A 23,649-nucleotide genomic window follows, 5' to 3' on the forward strand; every position below is an offset into this window, starting at 1 on the left:
GAATTTTGCCCTCAAACCCAGAAATTACAGCTAGCAAATTCTAGTTTGGCCCAAATACATGACCTTTGAAACACACAAATCCAGAAGCAAATCTACACTTCTTGTGTACTTCTTGTACTATCTTTCACTTTTTCTAGTTTCTTCCACTCAGATTCTAAACCAAGATTTCTTCTAAAATGTAATTGTCATTATATGAAACCACTACAACATCGGTTAAAAAATGGCAAAGGTATAAAATAAGTACAATTATGTATTTTAAGAATACAAAATTACATACAAATTGAAAGGATTAAGGTGACAGGTAAGAAAATCTACATTAGGATGCTCTATATAAAAAATATAGATCTGCTGTGATATATAAAAATTTTTAGTTGACCACAGGTATGACTAAATAACATAGCTTGTATGTAGAGATACAGTAATAGGTCTTGCTAGAACAAATAAGAAATAAAACACTTTTCATCCAGAATAATAGGTGAAATACAACAGAGTTTAATTTCATGTATCAGCACTTTTTCTAACAATATAAATGTTATTGAGATTGTAATATTGTCTTTTCACTTTTTTTTTTCCCAGCGAAGACTCTACTGGCAATTGTGAATGTATTTTCTAAGAAATATAATTTGATTTGCTAGAGTGCAAGGTCAACTAAATTGATGTCTTGCATCATATAAGTCTAGTAGTTTTTTGGGGGAACATTATGTAGCCTCTTATTACAAACAATGAAGTCTGTTTCCATTTTTTTTAAAATATGACTATTTAGAGAAATGTCAGAGAGGAAGACAAACATTTTTATATAAGATTGACATGTGCTAACTTATGAAAGATAATTTGAGTAGTCAGTAAATTCCTACTGGCACAAACGTGAGGAGACACTGGTCAGAAAAATCTGTCTGGTTTTCAGAATGTGTAACACTTCTCTTAGAGAAATAAAAGGGTCTCTCACTAAAATCTTAGCTGTCACATTACCATTAAATCAGTGCCTGCTAGCAAGCATGTTAAAAGGTTGTTAAAGGTTTTCATTGTAAGTACTATTTTTCTGAGAGCTTAAACAACACTAGCAGAAAGGGGCTCTGGGCTAAAGTCTGTTGTATTGCATATCTCTTAGACAGTATGTCTTCAGGCACCTATTTTTTAATTCCTTTACTGAGATAGGTCCTAATCTTGAAAAGCAAAGCTTAAGTGAAAGCAATGGGACAGAATCCTTAAGAATGCTTAAGCACTGGGCACACAAGGTGCAATTTGCAATCTGATCCTCCTTGCTGGGATCTCAGTCAGAACCTGGTTTCTTAACATCCCTTTAAATTGAATTGATTCAAGACAGCCACATTTTTAAGACATTTTATTTGGATTAATAGCTGATTTCATATATTTCCATGAGAAAACTCTTTATGAGTATTCCTGCATAGGCATTTCTCCATCTTTCTATTGTAAAAGAACTAGATATACCACTGATAGACTCATCTAACTGAATTATTCCCACTCTCCCCAAGAATAGCTCCAGAACAGCCACCATACAGGTAGTTAGAAACATAACCACCAGTATCAGTCGTGAAAGGAAAAACTGTGCATAAGAACAAAGGCCTTAAGATGTCACAAAAATTGAGAGAAAAATGCACCAATTAAACAAATGTTAATGAAGTGACATCCAAAAACAAGATGTATGGAAACAAGAGGAGCAAATACTGAGTATCTTTAGAAAATAAAAGAGATAGCATTGTTGCCTGAAAAAATACAGATTAAGATGTCAGATTAAAAAGGAAAAGCCACTCATTACCTATCCAAGCTAGTCCATACCAGAAAGGTAGGAGTAAGCCTAAATTACACTTCCTTTGTGCCACTAAATAAACATCAGTACAAATCACATGCCCTCAAAGTATGCATGAAATACAATGAATTGGCATTTTTTCAACAAAAAATTTAAATGCCATTAATTTTGTCATTAAAATTTTAAACTTTTTTGCCACCTCTGGAGACATTCAGAAACAGAATTCATCCTTCACAAGAAATGAGAAAATAGTATTTGACAGAAATAGTTAAATAATGCACCATCTATTTAGCAAAAACAGAATGAATGATTTAAACATTGACTAACTCTATGTATTAGTAATCTTGTATCTACAAGAATTTTGAGTCAACATCTCCCTTTCATTTCAACCATAGCTGTTGGAGTTCAGTATCTCTGCAAACAGGGTCATAAGTCCCTAATAGTAACTGGAAGTCAATACTTTGGATCATTATTTATTAAAATAAAAAGATTTCTAATGGCGTGTTATGGAATAATGATAAGGTAGATAGGACTGTTCTTAACTAAGGCTATAAGAAAGAACTAGTAGAAGACTTCCACAGAGCCTAAGATCAGATCTAAACAGAAAAGAGCTTCATGACAATGAAACCTTGTAGGCATACAATAGCAAAAGTGGTATTGAGAGCATGCTTCTCTGGTTTACTTGAGGAAACCAAGCCTTCAACATGTTAACTTAAACATTATGTATCTGAGCATAACTAGATCTGATTCTGATCTGTTTAAAGTTTATTGCTGCAGTCTCCTCCATACAGAAGCAAAATGAAGCTGGATGAACGAATTTTGCCTGAGAAAGGGAGAAAGATACTTAACAATGGAAAGAGAAAAGATTGTAGTACAAAAAAAGGCACAAATTTCATTAACATTTCACAGGTGGCAACTGCTGAGTTCAATAAGAAGCAATGCTTGTAGTGACCGTGCTGGTCTACTTTAATTAAAAACATTGTCTTCCTTATTAATAAATCAAATAAAAAAATTACAAAAGAAAGTAGGCAAATTCAGTATGTAGTGTACAAAATAATTTCTTTTATAATTTTATTCTTCTGAAGTAATCAAAGAACTTTTCTAAAATCTAGGATGGTTCCAAATAGTTTATGATTTTCTCTCTCACAGGGGCATCTATTTTATAACTATTAAAATTTATTTCATTTCATTTTATCCAATAATCTATTCAAAAAATTTAATTAATTTTATTGTGAAAACATAAATAAGAATACCTAGCATACATGTAATCTGTAAAGTTCAATAGGAAGGGAAACAATAAAGAGGTGTAGAGGTTAAGTAATATGTCCAAGGTCAAATATATCAGCAGAAGAAAAGTCAGACGTTCACAGATTAGCTGAATTCTTATTAATTAGCATTACATTGACATATTTTGTAAAACTACAGGTAAAGATTGCTTGCTGTGTAATAATATATCCTAATAACTCTCAGTGGGAACATTCACTTGAAGGAGAAAGGAAGTGATGAGAATGTGAATAGTAACAAATCATTAGAAAGACAGTATTCACTCAAGAGTTGTAAGATAATTCACAAATGAAATGGCTTATTGACTACTGAAGTATAAAGGTACTGAGATCTGGAAGATGTAAATTGCAGTGAAAATAAATTTGATTGAAAAGTTAAATAGCAGATACAAAAAAAGACAGTCTGCCTTTTGACAGAAGTCCATATTATTCAAGTTAGTATAAACTAAAATAGAAAACTCAAGAGTGGACTTTTGCAAAGACAGCTTGTGCTGTTCAACATTCATAAATGATCTGGGAAAAGGGGGTGAGAGTTGTTGAGAAATGTTCCTGATCAGAGTTATTTGGGTTAGCTAGGAAAAGGACAGACAATGTAGAATTTCAGAAATTCTGTACTCATAAGCCTGAGTAACAGGGAAATACAATTGCAGAATAAATGTAAATAAATTTAAAGTGATACACAAGTGGGGTGAGGGAAGGTGGGAAATTTAAGTGAGTTTGGAGTTGACAATCACTGTGGAGAAATGAGCCCATAGTTGCTTAACTGTTCAATATCAGTATTCATCAAGAAATTAAAAAGGACAAGCTAAGGTAGTAATTTTGAAATAGTATAAAACTAAGAACTTCTCACACTTCGAAAGTCACATGTAGCATGCAAAATCCCAAACAGGGCAACAAAGTTGAACAACACCTTCAGTACAGAGAGCAGAGTAGGATACTTCTCTTGAAAAGATCCCCAAACAAGGAATAGATGAGGGTCACAAATCACTGGTGGAGTACAGGGAAAGGACTGTTTACAGTTTGGTAAATCCAATGGAATGTAGATTCAAATTTAGAAGAAATCACATTCAGAACAAAAAAAGTGTAGTTCTTGATACATAAAATGAACAGGGTAGTAGACCTTTGCAACTTTTTACAAAGGTATCTATTCTAAGATTTAAATAGTTTTATGGGAATAAATTCATGGAATACAAAACAAAAAATCCTAATCTTAGAAACTATCTACATCTGATGAAATTTCATCAGCTAAAAATGCTGGAGGCTGGCGAATCTTGTTCTCATTTTTTTTCTGGATATTTATTTATCAGTGCCCAGAGAGAGGATGCTGTCCAGACAATTCTTATCCTAATCTGATATGGCCATTCTTATTTTGCTATGTTTCCCCTAGTCGTTGTTTTAATACAGCTTCCTGAAGTGGGCATGGATGCCTTTGATGCACCTAATTGTGTTGATGTGTGATACACAGAAAATATTCCATTCTCAGTTTTGGATTACTCTTGTAGGAGTAGAAAGGAAGAATAATCATAAAATGTAAGTGCTACTGTACTTCACTTGAAATGCTAGTATCTTATAAGTGAATCACTACAAAAGTGCAAACATGGAATCTCTCTGAAAAGTCAACAAGTCTTTCAATGTGAATTGCCCTTTGCCGTTGAAGAATATCTTTTGGCAACAATTGGAATACCAATGAGATTAAACATACTTCCTCTAAAGCTTTTCAAATGAAACAACATGGCTTTATCATAGCATTGAGTAGTAACACTTCATTTATTATGCACATTAATTATTGCTGAATTATAATGGAGTGCCTAAAAAGATGTATAATGTTCACATTAATACTAAATGAATTCATTATGATCAGTGTAATTACAATGAATACTAACTAAATTAATGGCAGCTAGACATGCTAGAAAAAGTGTTACCCATTTACTTAACATGTCCCAAACAGAATATATTTTGTTAATGCATTTGTAAGAGTAGTGTGAATAGTTTAAATAGTAGTGTGAAGCAGAGTGTTTAGCAGAGGTTTTTTAGTATCATTAAACAACAAATAATTTACTGTATGTTAGGTTTATATATATATGTATATATATATACACATACATGTATATATATATATATGTATGTATTTATATAACATGAAAGCATTAAAGAATTAAACAAAAATAAAGCTTCAAGTCAGTCTGATTCTTCTGTTTGTATTTAGTTTCACTTTTACACATACAAGAATAAAATTCTAGATGCACAGTTAGGAAAATAGGAAGTCAGGGAACAGACTATATATGCTGCTGTGCCCCAGTTTTTCACTCCAGTATTCATTCTGGTGTGCACTCTACAGATCAACCATGTTCCAGGCAAAGCCTGATGTCAGGTGGTATGTTTAGCATGCTTCTGCATTTATATTTCTTGACCTGTTGGCCTAAGCCTTACATAAACTATTCTTGCCGATGGCAAAAGAAATCTGGCTTGGGGATTGTATCTGTAGCCACATGCCAGATGTCTCACAGGCTCTCACAGAGCATTAATTGTGCACCAGTTTTCAAGAAAGAACAGTTTTATCCATGAGATAAATTTTTAGCAGATTCAGAAAAATAAAATGTGAAACCTAATTGAACAGGAGAAACAAAAAGAATTACTTACAATGTTCTTTTCAATCAATGAAATGCAATTTTGCTGCCATCTGTGAAAGCAAACAAAGCAAAAGAAATAAAATTTCACATAAATCATAGAATTATAGAAATTTTATGTACAAGTTAACAGAGTATAATTAGATGTTATATTACTAATAGGCAACTAAAATATATTTCACTTATTCTTCCTCTACTTTGATTCAATACTCTGATTCAAAGGCAACATCATCAACTGGATTCCTTCTTTTGCATTCACATATCTAATACAGCATAAACTGTAAAAAACATCCATTGCTTTGTCCAAAAATAAAAATCAGTGGATTAGCAGAGCAAACAAGGATTGAAAATGCTGCCAAACACTTGATGAAGCATCAAAACACAGTGTGATTCTTTGTTCACACAATAGAAAATACAAAGAAAAAAGTATCATCCTTTAACTTTTCTTGTATTGTATTTCAGAGGAAGATGAACTGTAGCCTTCCGGCAATCGCTAATGCAGTGTTTGTATTCTGTGTTGAGATTATCCACTTGGGTGCTGCACTGAAGCTGCCTGGGCTATTTTGACACTGCATCCAGATGCTCCAATTTTGCTTCAGTGACTCAGAGCAGAGCCAAAATGCCTTAAAGCAATGTTCAAAGGGTTAGGCCTTGATGAACAATTAAAGTACTCAGAAGAAGTGTTTCTGAACATCTCTGACTGAAGTGACTTAAGTGGCCTTAGTGTGACATTCAGGCAGGGAATATGTAATAGAAAGATTCAGTTCTACACTTCAGGTGAATGTGCAATTTGCCCCATTTTTATGAGAAAAATAAAAATGAAGTGCAATGACAAAAGAAAAATACTCCATGATTTTAACTGCAGTATACCAGTTCTACAAAGACTGAACAGTTGCCTGCTTTATATAAACCACTTGAAAAGTCTAGTTAGAAATATTTTATAAAAGTTGCACCTTGTTTGAGACCTAAATAATTTAGTGGTTGAGCAAGACTTTTTTTTTCCCACTTTTTTTTCTTTATTTTTTTAAAATATAACGGACATCCTGTAGAACCTAAGCATAGTTTCACACAAAGTAAATATCTGTGTACTTCAGTAGGCTGTAACCGAAAACTTATCTAACTCAAGTACTGTGTTATTATTTCTAGTGATAAATATTTATGGGACTGGAATATCATTTTGGAAACCATTTAATTGGAGATTAACTTCATCTACTGAATACTACAAAACCAGAGAAATACATAAGGCTCCATCACAGGCTCAACTCAACAAGAGAGGCCCTGAAGCAAAAGAGTAGAGGCACCAGATCATCTAATGCTTAGACAAAAAATACATTTTTTAGGTTAGGGGTTTTTTTAAATTTCGTTAAGTTTTTAAGTTTTTTAAAGTTCCTGAGCATCAGTTTTAGTCTTCTGATACATGATGAAGTAAGAAAACAATTTCAGGTGGCAAGGTGTCATTGAAGAATGTGCATGATTTAAGCTGGAGGAGGCAGATTTGATATAGAATATATACTGTGTACCAGATGGGAGTTAACTGTGGAAAATCTTGAGAGAGACATGCTGAGATAACTGAGAGATGTCCCTAAAGACTCCTTAAAGACCTCCAGCACATTCTATTCCTCTGTTTCTGTTAATTTTGCATCTCTTTGCTGCTGCCAGTTAGCTCACGTACTGTGTTGATTGGGCAGGACAGAAGAAATACACCCCAGGTTTGCCAACCCTACTGATTTCATGGTCAGGTTACAGGTTTCATCAAACCCTGCATGCGGTGCAGTTGTCCATGTACTAAAACTTCACACTTGTATTTGCTTTGTATGAGTGGATAATCACTTTAAAGATTTATATGTGGATGCTTGTTTGTATACCACTACATTTATTTTTTCTTCTTTTATTAAATCCATAAAGTATGACAAGATTCTTAGATACAAAACAGAACATGTATAAGAATTACTAATAAAATAATGTATTACAGTTTTTTAATATACCATTTAAATCTAAGGATATGGGAGTGGGAAGAAAGAAATAAAGACCGATTAATCGCACTTTATGATTTTCACCTCCGTAGTTCAGAAAACATTTTTGGTCTTAAAAATAAAACATTGGATGAAATATCCTAATTTCTCAGAATGGAAACTAGTTTTAGTTTTATGGACTAAGAAGATCCACCATAATTGAGAAAGACAGATGATTGGTTAAAAATAGAATTCAGTATATTTTATTAGCAATAGCTTTTGCTTGAACAAAGAACTTTAAGAATTCAATGCATTAATATTTTTGCAAAAGGGTCAACAAACAAAAAAATACCAGTTAGTAAATACACCTGACTCTTCCAGAAACAATGTTGATTTCTTTGGACATTCTCATTAGAAGTCTTCTAAAAAATGCATTATTTTGGGAGAACTGACACATATGAACAACTCTGGGTTCAAGTATGTTTTCTATCAGCATTTAATAAGAAAGCACCAGCAACAATCAAATCTATCAGCTATTTCAAAACAATCTTCTGATTTTAAGTGAGAACATCAGGGCTACCTAAATACCTGCTATGGTATAACTGCCTTTCATAGCAGATCTAGATTTCTAGGACACTTAATGTGCGTAGACTATTCCCTTTCCCCATGAAATGCACAGTGGATTTCTTTGAATATGTGCAATCAGAAAAGGAAAGAATTTCTTCATTTTCCTGGGTAAACATCAGAAAGGTAGAGGTGAAGAAAACTAGTCATGAAGGTTTAGGAAGCTTGACTTGATTATCTGGATTGTGTCTTGATCCTCCTATTGTATATCTCTTGGAAAAGGAAGTGCGTGTTATGTTCTTGACCACTCATGCACTGATATAAAGTAAAAGATAGCTTCGGAAACCAAGATAAAACCAAGCTCTCTTTCTAGTTAGGGAATGGCACTCTTCCACTCTTCTCCTTTATTACAACTCTACTGGAAGGGAAAATCATCCACTAAATTAAGACTGTACTTTATTTTGGCTTTTCCTTAAATTCTTTGGCAATGTAAGAGATAGAGAAAAATGATTCAGACTTCATAAATAGGCAGTGCTGGTTTTGTATTGATCTTTCTGTCTGAATTGAAATAAGCATTCTTGTAGCTAGGAAGTTCTACTACATTTTCTTAATATAAGCACACTAGTTCAGTTCAGTACAGGTTCTGAATTAAGAAGTGTTAGGAAACAAGGAATTATAGGCAGTAGAGGTTTATTTATTAATAGTTTTTCAGTTAGATGCTTTAACAAAAGGGGTATTGAAAAACGTCAGTCATCTCCCTCCTCTACCCCCTCCCCCCAATTTAACTAAAATTATGCATTTACTGAATAACGAAACCATACTTTGATTTCATTTGGAACTGAGAGAAATATTCAAGAAATATTTAGGAACAAAAAGCATGGAGAAGAATTATCCTTCAACACTCCCAAAAGTAGCATTTTTATGCAATCATTAATCTGTATACTTGCCAGAGACATAGACAACTCTGCAAAAGTTATTTAAACACAAAGCTAAAGAACTGGAAATGAAAGATTAGGTTTATGCACTCTTTGTAAATCATTCATGGAAGTAAAGAGAATCCCCCCTCTCTTCACTTATTCAATAGCTCTGTGGTTAGGGCCTCATCTGATATACAATGTGGGACAATCAGGTTCAAGACCTTGTCTGCACATTCTTGAACCCACATTTTCACTTTCCCAAAAGAGATCTTAAACCAGTGAGAAATCTATAATTGGCTTCTCTCAATCCCCATGGAAAAACCTGTTCTGCATGGATTATTTAAATACTGAGTCAAAGAGAGAGAATGACTCTTTGGTCTGGTGGTTAAAGAATTCACTTGGGAGGCACACAGCTAGGTCAAAGTAGCAGTTCAAATAGCTCAGGTGAGAGCATACCACTTCAGAATATCCATTGGCTTGGTGCTTCCCCTGGAAGGTAGAAAATAGAGGTTTATATCTCAGTCAGGGGGAAGGAGTTGAAACCTAGTCTCCTATATATAGGAGTTACTGCATTAAAAAACATATGTATCTTCAGCTTTGCGGGGGTAGAGGTGAGTGCGTGGAGAGGGGAAGATGAAGAAGAGAAACAGTTGCTATTTCTTTGCTGCTAGTTTTGTGAATCTATTCCCTGCTCCAAACAAAAAAAATAAAGCCATTACAAATTCAGTCTGAATTTTGACAACACTTTCATTGAAAGCTTTTTTAATTTTTAGCCATCAGTTTATTCACTAGAAACATATTCAGATATTTAATGCAAAAACACATTTTCCTCCATGCAGGCTCAGATTTAATACTGGATTAAAATTTTTTGCATATACGAAGCTGCCTTATATATTGTGTATATACACACAATAATCCTTGTGAACCTAGGATTGACTGCCATTTAAAAACTATTTTATGAATCAAACTGTGAGATTCTTGGAAGTGAGAGGGAAATTACAGTAGAAGTTCTATTAAGTTAACATTTGAAATTGTACAGGGTGCAGTCATACTTTTTAGCATATGAGAAAGGAATGATCCTGCTTTTTTCTTCTCTTTTTTTTTGGACATAACATAACACAAATTCAGTACAGTTCTTCTGGAACTATTAGCTTTCAATTTCTTCTATAACTGTTGTGAGCCTCCCATTGTATAGTGTTTGTGCAGTATTTTATATTTCATTTATCATATAGTACCTCCAAACACATTTGAGTCTGTTTTATGACAAAACAAAAAATTATATAGAATAACAGAAAACCTGAATTCCTGATTACTTGACATCAGCACTGACTGGAGAATTAATTTCCTTTCCTGAACATTAGATACAGAATTTTGTTGTTGTTTAAATTTGAATAAAGCATAATTAACTTTCAGTGCTTATTTTTCTTTCATTGTCAATATGTCTCTCCTAAAACCTACAAGTTTTCTGACAGCATTCAAAAGCTACAGGGATATCAATGACAAGTTAACTGGATGTAAATCCTCCAACAGAAAGTGGGTTTCAAGAGCAAAAGGCTGGTGAAATGCTAAGCTAGAAATAAAGCACAGCTTTGGATAAAGAAACATTTTCAGCTTAATAAAACTACTTCAATAATTTAATTTGCTCAATATATAAATGTTATATATTTAAAAGTATTCATTCGTAGGCCACTGCTATATAGTGTTATTGCCTGCTGGTCTGCATCTCTACAAAGCACACAAAGTGACAATCTAGTTCTTAACAAGAATGTAAGAATATGCTGCTGCTTCATACAGGACTTTTTTTCACAATATGTGTACATGCAAAAATAATATAATCATTTCAAATTTGCCTGCTAATAACAAGGGTAAATTATATTTTTTTCAAACTAACTTTTTGCCAATGAACATGCTCATCTGCATAAATTTTGCTTCTCATGGGAAGTCTAACGTTTTATGGTTCCCATGTTAAATTCTCCCCCCGGCATTCCCAAAAAAGGGAAACATCTTTTCCAGCTAAAGAAGTTAATGCATTTTTCAACTAAAATTTCTTGGGGGAGGGGACAGAAAGTTTTAGTGCTAGAAGTTCCTAATTTTCAACCAACTCCAGTAAAAATAAAATCATCATAAATATAAATTTGCTTTATAAGAACCTTTGAGATCTGTAATGGAAAATGAAGAATTCTTGATAAATGGTGTATGGTAATAAAATTTATGTTGTTTTTATATCAAATAAAAGCATGTTATCATGGGATAACTATTCAATGAAAACAGTGGGTATTATGGGGAAGTTCATTCTCTTATGACTGACAGATCAAGAAGGTATCAGTATCAATAATAGTGGAAATTGTTATTTGTTTTTTTCTGGCTATTGTACCAGGCCACTGATAAACATACAGTGGCCTAGAGGTGCTTTCACATAAACAATAACGTCACAATTTTTAGAATTTTGCTTTTCAACTATATAACAAATATTTCACAAAAGAAAAATATTGTCAAATGGACTTCAAATATGTTTTTAATATATTATGGATTAAATTGTAGGGAAAAAATAAAATATAAAAAACCCCCAAAACCAACCAAACAAAAGCATCTCATTATGTTATTCAGAAATGCTCATGAAATGAAAACCCCTTTATTCATTCAATAGATAAGCAAACTAGAAAAATATTCAGGCTTTACTAATTACTTTTGTAAAAAAAATCAGTTCAGAACTGTATTAGTTAAATTTACAGATGTAATTTTCCAAAAGCACTGTGTGATTTTCCTACCTGCTCACTACTGAACAATAATTCACCTCAATTTACTTTAATTGCAGCATCACCAAGAAGAAAGTATTAATGGCAAACTCAGTACAAAGCAATGAAGCTTCCATTATAGAAAAGGAAGTTTATCACTGAATCCTCTATGATCAGGATTGGGTACAAGATTTTATCAGAACTGAAAAAATCCACACACCAACAAAAATCACTTCAACAACACTTATACAGACTATTTTTAGCAGATATTGTATTGTTTTTGTTGTTTTTAAACTTCGAAATAGAAAAGGAGAAAGTAAAAATTTACGGTTCATATAACAATATGCAGACTTCTTTTGTTTAGAAATTACTTCAGAAATCATACAGCAATCCTTCGTGACTAAAAAATAATTAGATAAGAAACTAATTAAGAAGTCAAAGCTAATATAATGAGTAGTTTCATTGTACATTACACCATACTCTTATACAAAATTTTTCACAAATTTATGCATATAAAAGAATTACTAAATTGTTCCTGAGTTATTGGTCTGTTAATCTTGCATATTAATTCAGGTAATGTGCCATAATAATTAGCTTCTATTAAATTTTTCTTATTTATGTAATATAACCTCAAATTTTGTTACTTTTGTTGCTGAGAAAGAGTAAGAAGCCACTGTATTTCTGTTGTCATCTAGTTTCCCATCCTCATGAGGCTCTTTTTTCTTACCAGAGTGAGAATCTTTCACAATCATTAATGCCAGTTTTTATTTCTTTAATTAGGTGTTTCTATCAGGACCTTTTCAGTGAACTCTTCACAATTTAATATACTTCTGCTTCACTACTCTAGCTGATTGTTTCGGAGTCTGTGCCAAGCACATTCCTGATCTGCAAAAAAGCTGCTTTCAAGGTCTTTCATACCCTGCCATAATCCCCTAGTAATTACAAAGGCTCTGTTTGCAACAATAAGCAAGTCTGAGAGAAGTTCTATAACCTTGCATCACACATCAAATTTTACTTGGACATTTCAGTTAAATGTGCTTCCCTTGAGCCCCAAACTCGCATACAAAATCTGTGAGATGCCAAAACACAAGAACTGGAAGGTTATGATGAAGGTAACTATGTCTATACAAAACACTGAAAAAAATGAAATACAAAACACAGCTTGGATAAAGGCTTTAGTTGGGGAGCAGTTAAGTCCTCATTAGAAAAGCAAAGTTGACAGAGCTTAAAAGTATTTATTTTATAGCTGATAACCATTAATCATCTTTACAGATCTTTTTCTCCCCTAGAATTTTAACAGTGCTTTTGAATGTTCCTCTGTAATTACTCATACCCTTACTTTTTTTTTTTAATTTATTTTTTAGGGAAAAATGTTTCTTTATGTGAAAGAAAAGACCTTGTCAGATTTTTGACTTAGTTGCAACCATTGCTTTGAGGTATATGACCCATGAGCTATCAGAAGTCACCTTTCCAATTACTGTATACATATAAAGGAGAAAGGTGCAATACATATCTTCACAAATACAGAATCCTCTTTGTTCTGTTGTCTTTTTCCTTCTTTGAGTCTCCTCTATCTATCGCTTGTTGACCAAGAGCATACTTGTGGGGGGTTTTTTTACACCAAGTTCCGTCTCTAACTCAAACCAAAAATTATAATGGTCCAGAATAAAGTAAACCACTTCAATATACCTGATCTTACACTGGTCTAAAAAGCTTTAGAAAAATCCCAAACTGTTTTACACAGTTTACTGCCAATACAACTGGCCTAAACTATGTTAAATCATGTTGTGGGATGACAATACTCTAGAATAAAAAGGGTCTGATAATGATCCCTACTTTTGAAAGGACATCTATAATGTTAACATCAATTTTGTTTAAAAGGTTGTGATAGTAATTTCTAACATATAAAATGGTTTCTGTTAACTTCGGCCTTAAGTCTTCCAACTAATATATGCTGTGTTTTTCATGTGGTAGGGGAATACTCACTAAAAAGAACTGGGTAAGCAATTATCTATTAGCAAAAATGAGACTAGGGAACTGTGCAAATGATTTTCCACAATACTTGAGTAGAAGTGACATCTGTGAGTGAGTGACATCTGAAAGAAAATCAAATGAACATTTTTTATCTCGTTTCTTTTGTTGACATGATAAACTTTAACATAGATATCAAACACAGAAACAAGGAGAAAAAAAGACATACCACTAGCGTGTTCATCACCTTTTGCTTGATAACAAAGTTCTCTGAACAATCATCAACTGTATGGAAATTTCACCTTTACATTTCAGCTTTACCTGAAGGCTATTTAACCCCTATTTCCCAGGAACTCTCTTATCTATATTACTACAGGCAGTTCGCTGATAAGTAAATTACTGTCTCTCCTGATGAAAATTTTTACTCCTTTTAATAACTATTCATATACTCAATGAGCCAGAGACACTAAAAATTATTTTATTCCCTGTTTGTTGAAGCAATTTACATGGGAAACCCAAGTTCTAATTACTATGCTAATGAATATTTATATATTGCATAGAAAGTGGAAATACATTAACAAAGGAAATGTCTGAAGGTGTTACAATTCAAGTATCTGCAGGAAAGAAGAGATGCAGGTTCAAGTGAGATTTGCCTTCCCCTTCAACATATTAACTGATTATTTTAATAGCTTTTCCATTGAATGAAATAGGCCTGATTCACTTCTGTGATTCAGTTCATAAATTAATTCTGGATTTAGCCATTTGTTATTTTTATTAGCGGATTGGGCAATCACCAACCATATGAAGTTCAACAAGGGAAAGTGCCGGATTCTGCACCTGGGATGGGGCAACCCCGGATGTTCGTACAGACTGGGGAATGAGATGCTGGAAAGCAGTGCCATGGAAAGGGACCTGGAGGCCCTGGTTGATGGCAAGTTGAATAGGAGTCAGCAGTGCCCTGGCAGCCAGGAGGGACAACCATGTCCTGGGGGGCACCAGGCAAAGCATCACCAGCTGGTTGAGGGAGGGGATTGTCCCATTCTGCTCTGACCTGGTGCAGCCTCAGCTTGAATATTGTGTGCAGTTTTAGGCACCACAATAAAGGAAAGATATTAAGCTATTAGAGAGTGTCCAAAGGAGGGCAGGGAAGATGGTGAAGGGTCTTGAGGGGAAACCATATGAAGAAGGGCTGAGGTCACTTGGTCTGTTCAGCCTGGAGAAGAGAAGACTGAGGTGAGACCTCATTGCAGTTACAACTTCCTCCTGAGGGGAAGAGTAGGGGCAGGCACTGATCTCTTCTCTGTGATGACGAGTGATAGGACCCAAGGAAATGGCCTTAAGTTGTGCCAGGGGAGGCTTAGGTTGGAAATTAGAAAAAGGTTCTTCAACTAGAGAGTGGCTGGGCACTGGAACTGGGTCCCCAGGGAAGTGGTCACAGCATTAAGCCTGACAGAGTTCAAGAAGTGTTTGGACAATACTCCCAGGCACATGGCATGACTCTTAGGGATGGTCCTGTATAGGGCCAGGAGCTGGACTTGATGAACCTTGTGGGTCCCTTCCAACTCAGCATATTCTGTGATTCTGTCATTCTGTAAATTTACTGCTTTTAAATTACCTGTAGTCACATATTTATGGTTATTACATTCAACTAGACACACCTTTCAAACTGCTGCAAGTGCAAATAATACAGTTTGAAAGAATTTCACTGTGTTTCTGGAAAGAATTGTAGGTAAAAGCTATAAAGTGACGTACACATTTTAATTTGATAACCTTATATTTGCAGATGTCAACCTTCAAGTTCCATCTCCACTCATAGCCACCACAAATTTATTTTAAAAAAAGAAAGATATCAACAGCCACACATGATGTTTTATTATCACAAGCAATCACAACAATCCTGTTGTTCTCTAGCAGCCTGGAAACCTATCCTAAAGTGCAATGGCATAAGGTACTTTGTAAAGCACTACTTAATAAATAAAACAAACACAACACAGGAATATATGGCTGTTTCATTATAGTAGCCTCACCAGAATGTATTATAATAGTTTAGTAGGAATAGGACATGATCCATCAGGGATGACAATAATTATCAGAAAAAAGTAACTTCCCCTTCCTCATAAAGCATGAATGGAAAATGGAAAGAGTTAGGGAGTACTCCAAATGTATAGAAACAAGGAATGAATATGACTTCCATATGAATAATTAAATGATTGCCCATGGGCTGTATACATCTAATAGTGAAGGTGCACGCCTTTGCTTCCATCAATAAAGCAAATATTAGGGACTGTTTTTTTAGCCTTCTTATAATCCCTCTGCTAATAAAGTACCATTTAAAGCCTTGAAAAAATTCCTAATGCCCCATGCATCCTAGTCATTGACTGCCTTAGGAATGGGTACTTCAAAGACCCAAAAGGACATCAGTAGGCCTTTGGAATTGCTGCTGTGGAGATAGAAAGGATTAGACAATTGAACACTTTGCCTCATTTGGCAGAAAACCCTTCTGTTGTAGGACTCTTGAAGGTGGAAGAACAGCAAGTATCAATTGCCACCATGACAGTGCACCAGGGGCAGTACTGAACAAATCAAGACTCCATGATCCCCATCCATAAGATGCTCTGTTAGCTGGAGAGACAAGGAGTAGTCAGCAAGACTCGTTCACCCTTCAACAGCCCCATTGTCCCATGTATAAGTTTAATGGAGAATGGAGATTGACAGTGGAGTATCATGGCTTGAAGTAAATTATCCCATCTCTGTGTGCTGCTGTGCCAGATATATTAGAGCATCAGTATGAACTGGAGTCCAAGGCTCAACTAAAAAAATAATTCCTTGGAATGCTATTTTGTGCACATGCTTTAAATTTTTTCTGCATTTAAACAAATACGACTTTCTGAGAATATGTTAACTAAAGGGAAGAAAAAGGCAATTATGAGACAAAAACATAAGAAAAAATAATGTGTATAGCATTGCAGCAGCTCTTCATCTGCACCAAGAAGCTAAAATTCTCTCCCACAGACTTGCACAGATTTCAGACTGGATATGAAACAAGATAGAATCACTAGATATTCCTCGGACCCACTTTATATTTCACATAACTAAATCCTCTACCCATTAAAATTATATTGAAGCTTTCAGTAACTCAAATTTTATCAGCATTTCAGACATATCCTATTAGTAAGAACAGAAATAATTCATTCTATTTAAAAGGCTTGATAATGAATGATATACTTTTCTATAGTACCTATAATAAGCTTATTGAAATGTCAGAAAAAGTAGGTGATGCTACATGGGATATGGGAAATTCACTGTAGTTTAATTTATACTGATATTAGAATATGGAAGTTTGTTTTGTTTTGTTTTTCCTGTTCTTCTAAAGTGGTAAAATGGTTGTATGCTGTCCATAGTTATTTTTATGTTCACATATCCCAGAAAAGTATTAATTGTCTGCCACACTAAAAAGGTAGAATCAATGACAATCTGGTCATCTTTAACCACTATCATCTTATTAAAATTCAGAAACTTATATTTCAAAAAAGATTAATGAATTTTAACCTTTCCATTCAAATGCTTAAAAAGGAAAAGAAACAAACCACCCTCATAAAACTTAAAGCTATTAGTTTCATCTTCAAGTAGTGTACTAAGTGGTGTCTCTTGTGGTCTAGTTATTGGGAGGAGAGGAAAAGGTCAGGTTCTTACAATTGAAATGGTAATATATAAAACAAAATAACTGTGTTTATACACACAACATAGAAACATAATCCCTATTATTAAGTTATAGTCACATTATACCTATATATAGAGACTCCTGCATTTATATGTAAAGATCTGTCTGGAAGAGTTTACAAATTGCTACTTTATTTATTTCTATCACAGTGTCTGTGATGTTACTTCTAATTTTCTTTGCTCCTGTGAAGCAGCATACTGAACTCTTAAGGGAACAGAAAACATACAAATGCTATTACAGTACACATTTCTAAGCAGCAGGAAGTCTGTAGTAAGTGTCAGAGATTGATCACAATTTTATTGCACATATAAACAGCCACTACCAGTTGTACTGTGCCAAAGGGTCGTGGTATGTATCATCCATGCTGTACGTTTGACCACCTCAGATTTTCAGAGAGGTAACAGCAAGCATAAATTACTGAAAACAAACTGCAGTTAATGAAAACTTTTTGATCCAAGTTAATCTCCAAAACCAGAATAAAAATCTAAATCATACTTCTTTCCCAAGGGAATGGAAAAGTGAGCTGAATATATGAAAACATACGTGAACGGTGAAAACTTAGAGCATTTATACAAATGTTAGATACATGCATGTGCACCCCTAACTAGATGCATAAAGAAATGCATGTATGCCATAAATTTCAGACATGCACTGTAGAGTTCAAGGGCATGGTTTTAATCATAAAAATGTATGAGCAGGTTGCTAGCAAGTGGTCTGTAAAAGTATTTCATTCATAGAGTGCCAAAATCACATGAAAACTGGGAAATTTCAGAATTTACACTGCAATTATTGTATATAATCTGATTATTTTGTATTCAGTGCAGAGATTATTACATTAATAACCACTTTAAGAATGAAAGCATTTAATTCATATAAATGAGGTACACTTCTAAATTATTATAATAAATTCCTTAGTCTGGAGTATCACCATTTCTGAGATCAGCTAGGATTCTTGAACTAAGAAAAGGCCACTGCATGGTGCCAGGCTTTTATGAAGTAATTTCTTTGTACAGAAAAGCTTTACTGCAGAAAATAAGGAATTTAGAGCAATTATAGAATCCTATTAAGATACTGTGAATTGAAAGTATATGGATATAGCAATTCTATTACATTTTCAACAAAACAAAGTCCTTTGAGTCATAGTTTTCTTATCCCTCAACTCATCGAAACATCTATCTGCATTTGAAAGAAGTATCACATATGCACTGGCTGTTACAAACACATACTTTTGGGACTGTCTCAAAAATCATGTGAGAATTTGTCTTTCTTATAGAGTGGCTGTCACTGACAACTACCTTGATGCCTATCCAATATTCAGAATACCACTAAAAACCACTTTAATTATGAAAATGCCATATACTTATGTTTTCTCAAACATCCTCAAGGCTCTAAAGTATTTCTCAAAATATTCACAAGTGAACTCAGAGATGAAGATATTTATAAAAGAGTTAAACTCATAAGAAACATCACCTTCCAAAAACTATTTTCCCCTACTGTAGTGAAAAGGCAACATAAATTTAATGAAACCAAATATTCAATAGGCAGGTTTTAGAAATGATAGTCTTCTCTGCTTGAAGAATGTTCATAACCCCATTAATATGAATGAAAGTTAACCATGCACAGGAAGAAAAGAACGCATTTATTGTATGTATACTTGTTCTTTGGAATCTTTGAATATTTCATTTTAATAAATATATTTTAGGAAGATGTCTAGTTTATCAGAACAAAGGCTTTGGTTTCTGTTAAAATTACTGAGGCACAAGATAAGACCAGAAAAGTTCACCCGGTCATGTATATTTTACTGCAAACATGTCATTTTAGACATCTTTCAAAGATGTATCTGGATCTGAAAAGCAATCCTACTGAGGTATTTTTTCCAGTGCTCATTGACATATTCATGTAATGTCAAATCAATCAAAGCCAAAAAGCCCTTAAAATATAAACCCAAAACTGAACTAAAAAAAAATAAATTATCTACTTGAAATGAAAATATGATGTTGCTTTATTTTGGTTTTCTAGAACTTCTGTGTTAAGAAAGTTGAGCAACAAAATTTATTTTATAATTACATAAAAAATTGAAAGTACTACAACAGTATCAATGTACAGGTATAACTCATTCATTCAGGAACTCTTCTATTTGGATAGAGAAGTAAGTGAAGCCATTAATAAAGAGTAGCTGTAGGTAGGAGCAAGAAAGTAGTGCCAACTTGAAAATTAAAGTTCAGCTTCCTGAAGGGTGACATGAAAGAGATTTGCTCTTTCACAAAAGGGGTGACTTTCAAGTCCCTAAATGTCTTTCATAACCTAAGGATTACAAATGCCTACAAGAATTTTCAAAATTACACACATATTTGATACCTTTAAAAATCTTACATAAATTACATAAACAACTTTTTTATCAAAATGGACATGAAAAAGTCACGCAATACCGGAAGCTGGAAGGAAGAAGGGAAGTCTAGAGGTCCTCTAGCTGAACCTACCTATACAAAGCAGAGACAACTGCTAGTTGCTCAGGACACCTCAGGTCTGGTTGCTCAGGACACCTCATGAGTAAACTCTAAATTGGGTTCTGAAGATCTCCAAGGATAAAACCTTAACAGCATATCTGGAAAGCCTGTGGCAGTGCTTAACCATTCGCACTGTGAAACTGTTTTGCTCTAATTTTTAGTAGAAATGTGCTTTGTTGAAAGCTTTGGTCATTGCCTGTCATCCTTTTATGATTCAGAAGATACTCTGAGAACAGCCTGGGCTCATCTTGCTAATATGTGGTTATTAGTTAGATGGAGCCAGCAGTAAGAGTCCTCATTTAATATGATCGTGCTATGTAAATGAAAAGTGCAAATAAAGATAAATCTATCATTTTATTATACATGACAATTTGTTATGTTTAAAATAAGCATTCAGATATTTTTACATCCAGATCTTTCCTCTAATTGTGATACATTTTGAACACCAAGTCACCCACATCAGCATTTAAAGTAATATGCAGAATTTGTAAAATATGTATCAGTTCTAATTTTTATGTAAGACAATGAGGATGATACTTAAAGTAAATGTTAGAATTTGAAAAAAAACACATACCAAACTGTCAATCACATCAGTAAGTAACTCAGAACATTTGCAGTGGGGAAGCATCTAAAACTTTGTAGTTATCTTATCAAAGTTTATATAAATTTTTATGTTGTTACTTTCTTTTTAAACATTGCTAGCAGATCAAATCCAAGAATATTTTGGCAGCCTAAAATTACACTTTTCTGACCTTGACATTAGTATTCAACAGCACTGATGAGAGAATGACAGCTTCTCCATCCTACTGGGTGATCTTGCAAGCTTTTACCTTCATGACTATGGAATTTCTGTCAAATTTGCTTTCAGCTGAATGATCACATTTTTTGAATTATGAAGTGGTTGAAAACTGTGCTAATTGGGTCCATATTTATGTCACTCAAAGATTAAGTAGCCTTAATACTCTTCAAAGTTAGATACATACTTGTAATTTTACTGCACATTAGCTGTAACATATATTTTGCTTGAATGACTCATTTACCTAGAGAATACATATAAACTGTTACTGGAAGTAGTTTTAATGTATTAATATTAGAAGTACAAATAACATTTCTAAAATTAAGGAAAAAAACAATTAAGTAAAATGAAAAAAAACCCCTGCAGTGATTAGTAAAAACATACATCAAATCTTATGTGTAGTGCTATGGAATTTAGTAGAATTAGAAATCAGAAAGACAGAAATTACAAACCACAAAGTAGCGCTCACTTATAGGGAATCTGGGCTCTGGACAAGAATTACAGTGTTCTTGAGTACACTGAAGAATTATCCCTGTGACAGTCTCATTTAGGCCATTTCTCCTACCTTTAGTGAGTTGCATTACCAGATCTTAGAATTAAAAGTAATGAAGTTCAGTAGAGGAGCATAGAGTTGTGCCATGGATATCTTTAGTCTTTCAAAGCTCAGCAATCTACTTCAACTACTCTGAACCTGAATTGCAAGTATTGCCAAATCCACAGGAACAGTTATATAACAAATTAGTCTGTTACATCCATGAATTACATGACCATTGATAAATTCTTAAAGATAACTTTCCTGCATCAGTTGCTTAAACAATGTTAGCCATTTAGAACAGATATTTCAACACCTTATTTTTTTATACCTTAAATGGAATTCCCTATTTTCCCTTCCCCTGCTTTGTATACAATCCTGAGTTAGGAACTGAAACATTTCATGGTATAGATGACATCTGTGTCATTTCTTTCTCCCTTTATATTTACAGTTACATATGAATTCTATTACATAGCTTAAGGTGGCATGATTTATTTTTCCATACTGTATCTAAAACCAATTTAATCACTAATGTTGATAGAGACTGAAGAACCTACGAAGCTCATTAAAGTGCATGAATTTGTAAAGCAAATACACACAGTTTTAGTCAATTCTGCTTAGTCAAAGCAAGATATGTTACTCCAAAACAAAGTTAAAATTGTCTTTATGTTGTACTTTTGTATTTTATATTCTCCTGTGATTTTTGCTTTATACAGTAAAACAATTTTAATTTTTTTGACCAATTTGGTTTGCCTGTAGAGAGTTATTAGGACCCACACTTGTCCTGTGCACACTTTAAAGTAATGGGTAATTATTTGGAGATCAGTCTCGAGCATCTGATGCTGCATCATATCTTTTGCATTGTATGAAGAATAAGTAAGTTCTTTGGGGGTTTTTCTCAATTTTTTGCCATTTTTTTTTCATAACTTGTTAGATGATTTTGCATACCTTTGCAGTTTATACCCTAGAAAGTGAAGAAAAAGAATTTTCTCATAAAAAAATATGCTGCTTATTTCATCCTGGATCAAAATAGTAGTGCTTTCTTCGTTCATTTATTAGTAGCATAATCAATCTGATGGCCAAAAAAAAAAAAACAACCAAAAAATTAGGGCACAAAAGCTTTACATATTTCTGAAAAAGAAAATAAACAAGTTAGAAAATCAAATGTTAAAATTTCCTGTGATGCAGGGAGTTTTCTCTGCATCTAAATTTTTATCAGCATCTCAACAGCATTTCAAGGATAAAATGAGACAGGAAATTTTGTTTGTGGTTTTTTAAAAAAATAAAAGAATTGTGGGAGAAGACAGAAATGAATGAGATGAAAAGTCAGTTTGGCTCTTCTAGCTTATTTCTAGCACAGTAGATACAACAGTGATTCCACTTGTTCTCTTTCTTTTAAAAGCTTATCACCATTTAATAATTACAATGGGAAACAGATCCAACAGTACCATTAGGGGTGTAATTCAAAAGTTTAGAAAGGTACTTCTGTTCACTTGCAAGTAGGAAAGCTGGACACTTTTGGACAGAATATAAGAAAACAGCATGAAGAGTAAAGATGGAAAAAGCTACTTGAAGAAGAACCACCAAGGATAGCCAGAGGATAGTTTTGGGGATAGAGACCATCTGCGACTCCTGCATCTTAACAGTGTTATTCAGGATTTTAGGGAGACATATTTAACCACTTGGGAACTACTCTCTGAAATGCTAGCATACTTCTACTCTCCTCTTTTACAAAACTGAACAGGGCTTGTTTTCCTGATTTACAATGGGGTACTTCTAGTAGAATCCAGATAGGATCCAGATTCTATCTCCTTGGATAGCACCATATCCAGTTTTTCAGCTGGTTAGGGACAGATTTATGGATAATTGAGAAATAGAAGATGAAAAGACCTACTAAAATCTCAGTCATAACGTGCCACTGGATGACACATTCCCCAAGACAACCAGCTTTCCCCAGTATTTCAAGAGTCACTCTACCAGTATGAATAAAAACCCTGAAGACATCTCATGATCCATTGGCCATACAAAGTCACAGCATGGAGTATGAAGGCTCTTTTTTGTAACAAAGTTAAGTAGCCCACAGCTCAGAATCTATGACTCCACAGAAAGTACCTGATTGTAAAGAATAATCACAGAATGGGTAAGGCAGGAAGGGGCCACAGTGGGTCATTTGGTTCAACCTCCTTGCTCAAATAGGGTCATCCTAGAGCACATGGCACAAGATTGCATGCAGATGGTTCTTGAATATCTCCAGTAGGGGAGACTCCTTTCCAGGC

At 33.9% G+C, this 23,649-nt stretch overlaps 1 protein-coding gene across 1 annotated transcript in view; it reads right to left on the bottom strand.

Annotated features, from left to right (window-relative positions):
- The window catches only part of TENM3 (teneurin transmembrane protein 3), a 1,300,501-nt gene that overhangs the window by 869,412 nt on the left and 407,440 nt on the right, over positions 1 to 23,649 (bottom strand). Inside the window, exon 6 of the mRNA XM_027636350.1 lies at positions 5,692 to 5,731. The gene's annotated coding sequence lies outside the window, so the exon portion shown is untranslated. The remainder of the gene's footprint in view (positions 1 to 5,691; positions 5,732 to 23,649) is intronic.

Source organism: Corapipo altera, unplaced genomic scaffold, assembly GCF_003945725.1.
Source record: "Corapipo altera isolate COAL_440 unplaced genomic scaffold, ASM394572v1 22b, whole genome shotgun sequence".
Taxonomy (NCBI): Eukaryota; Metazoa; Chordata; class Aves; order Passeriformes; family Pipridae; genus Corapipo; species Corapipo altera.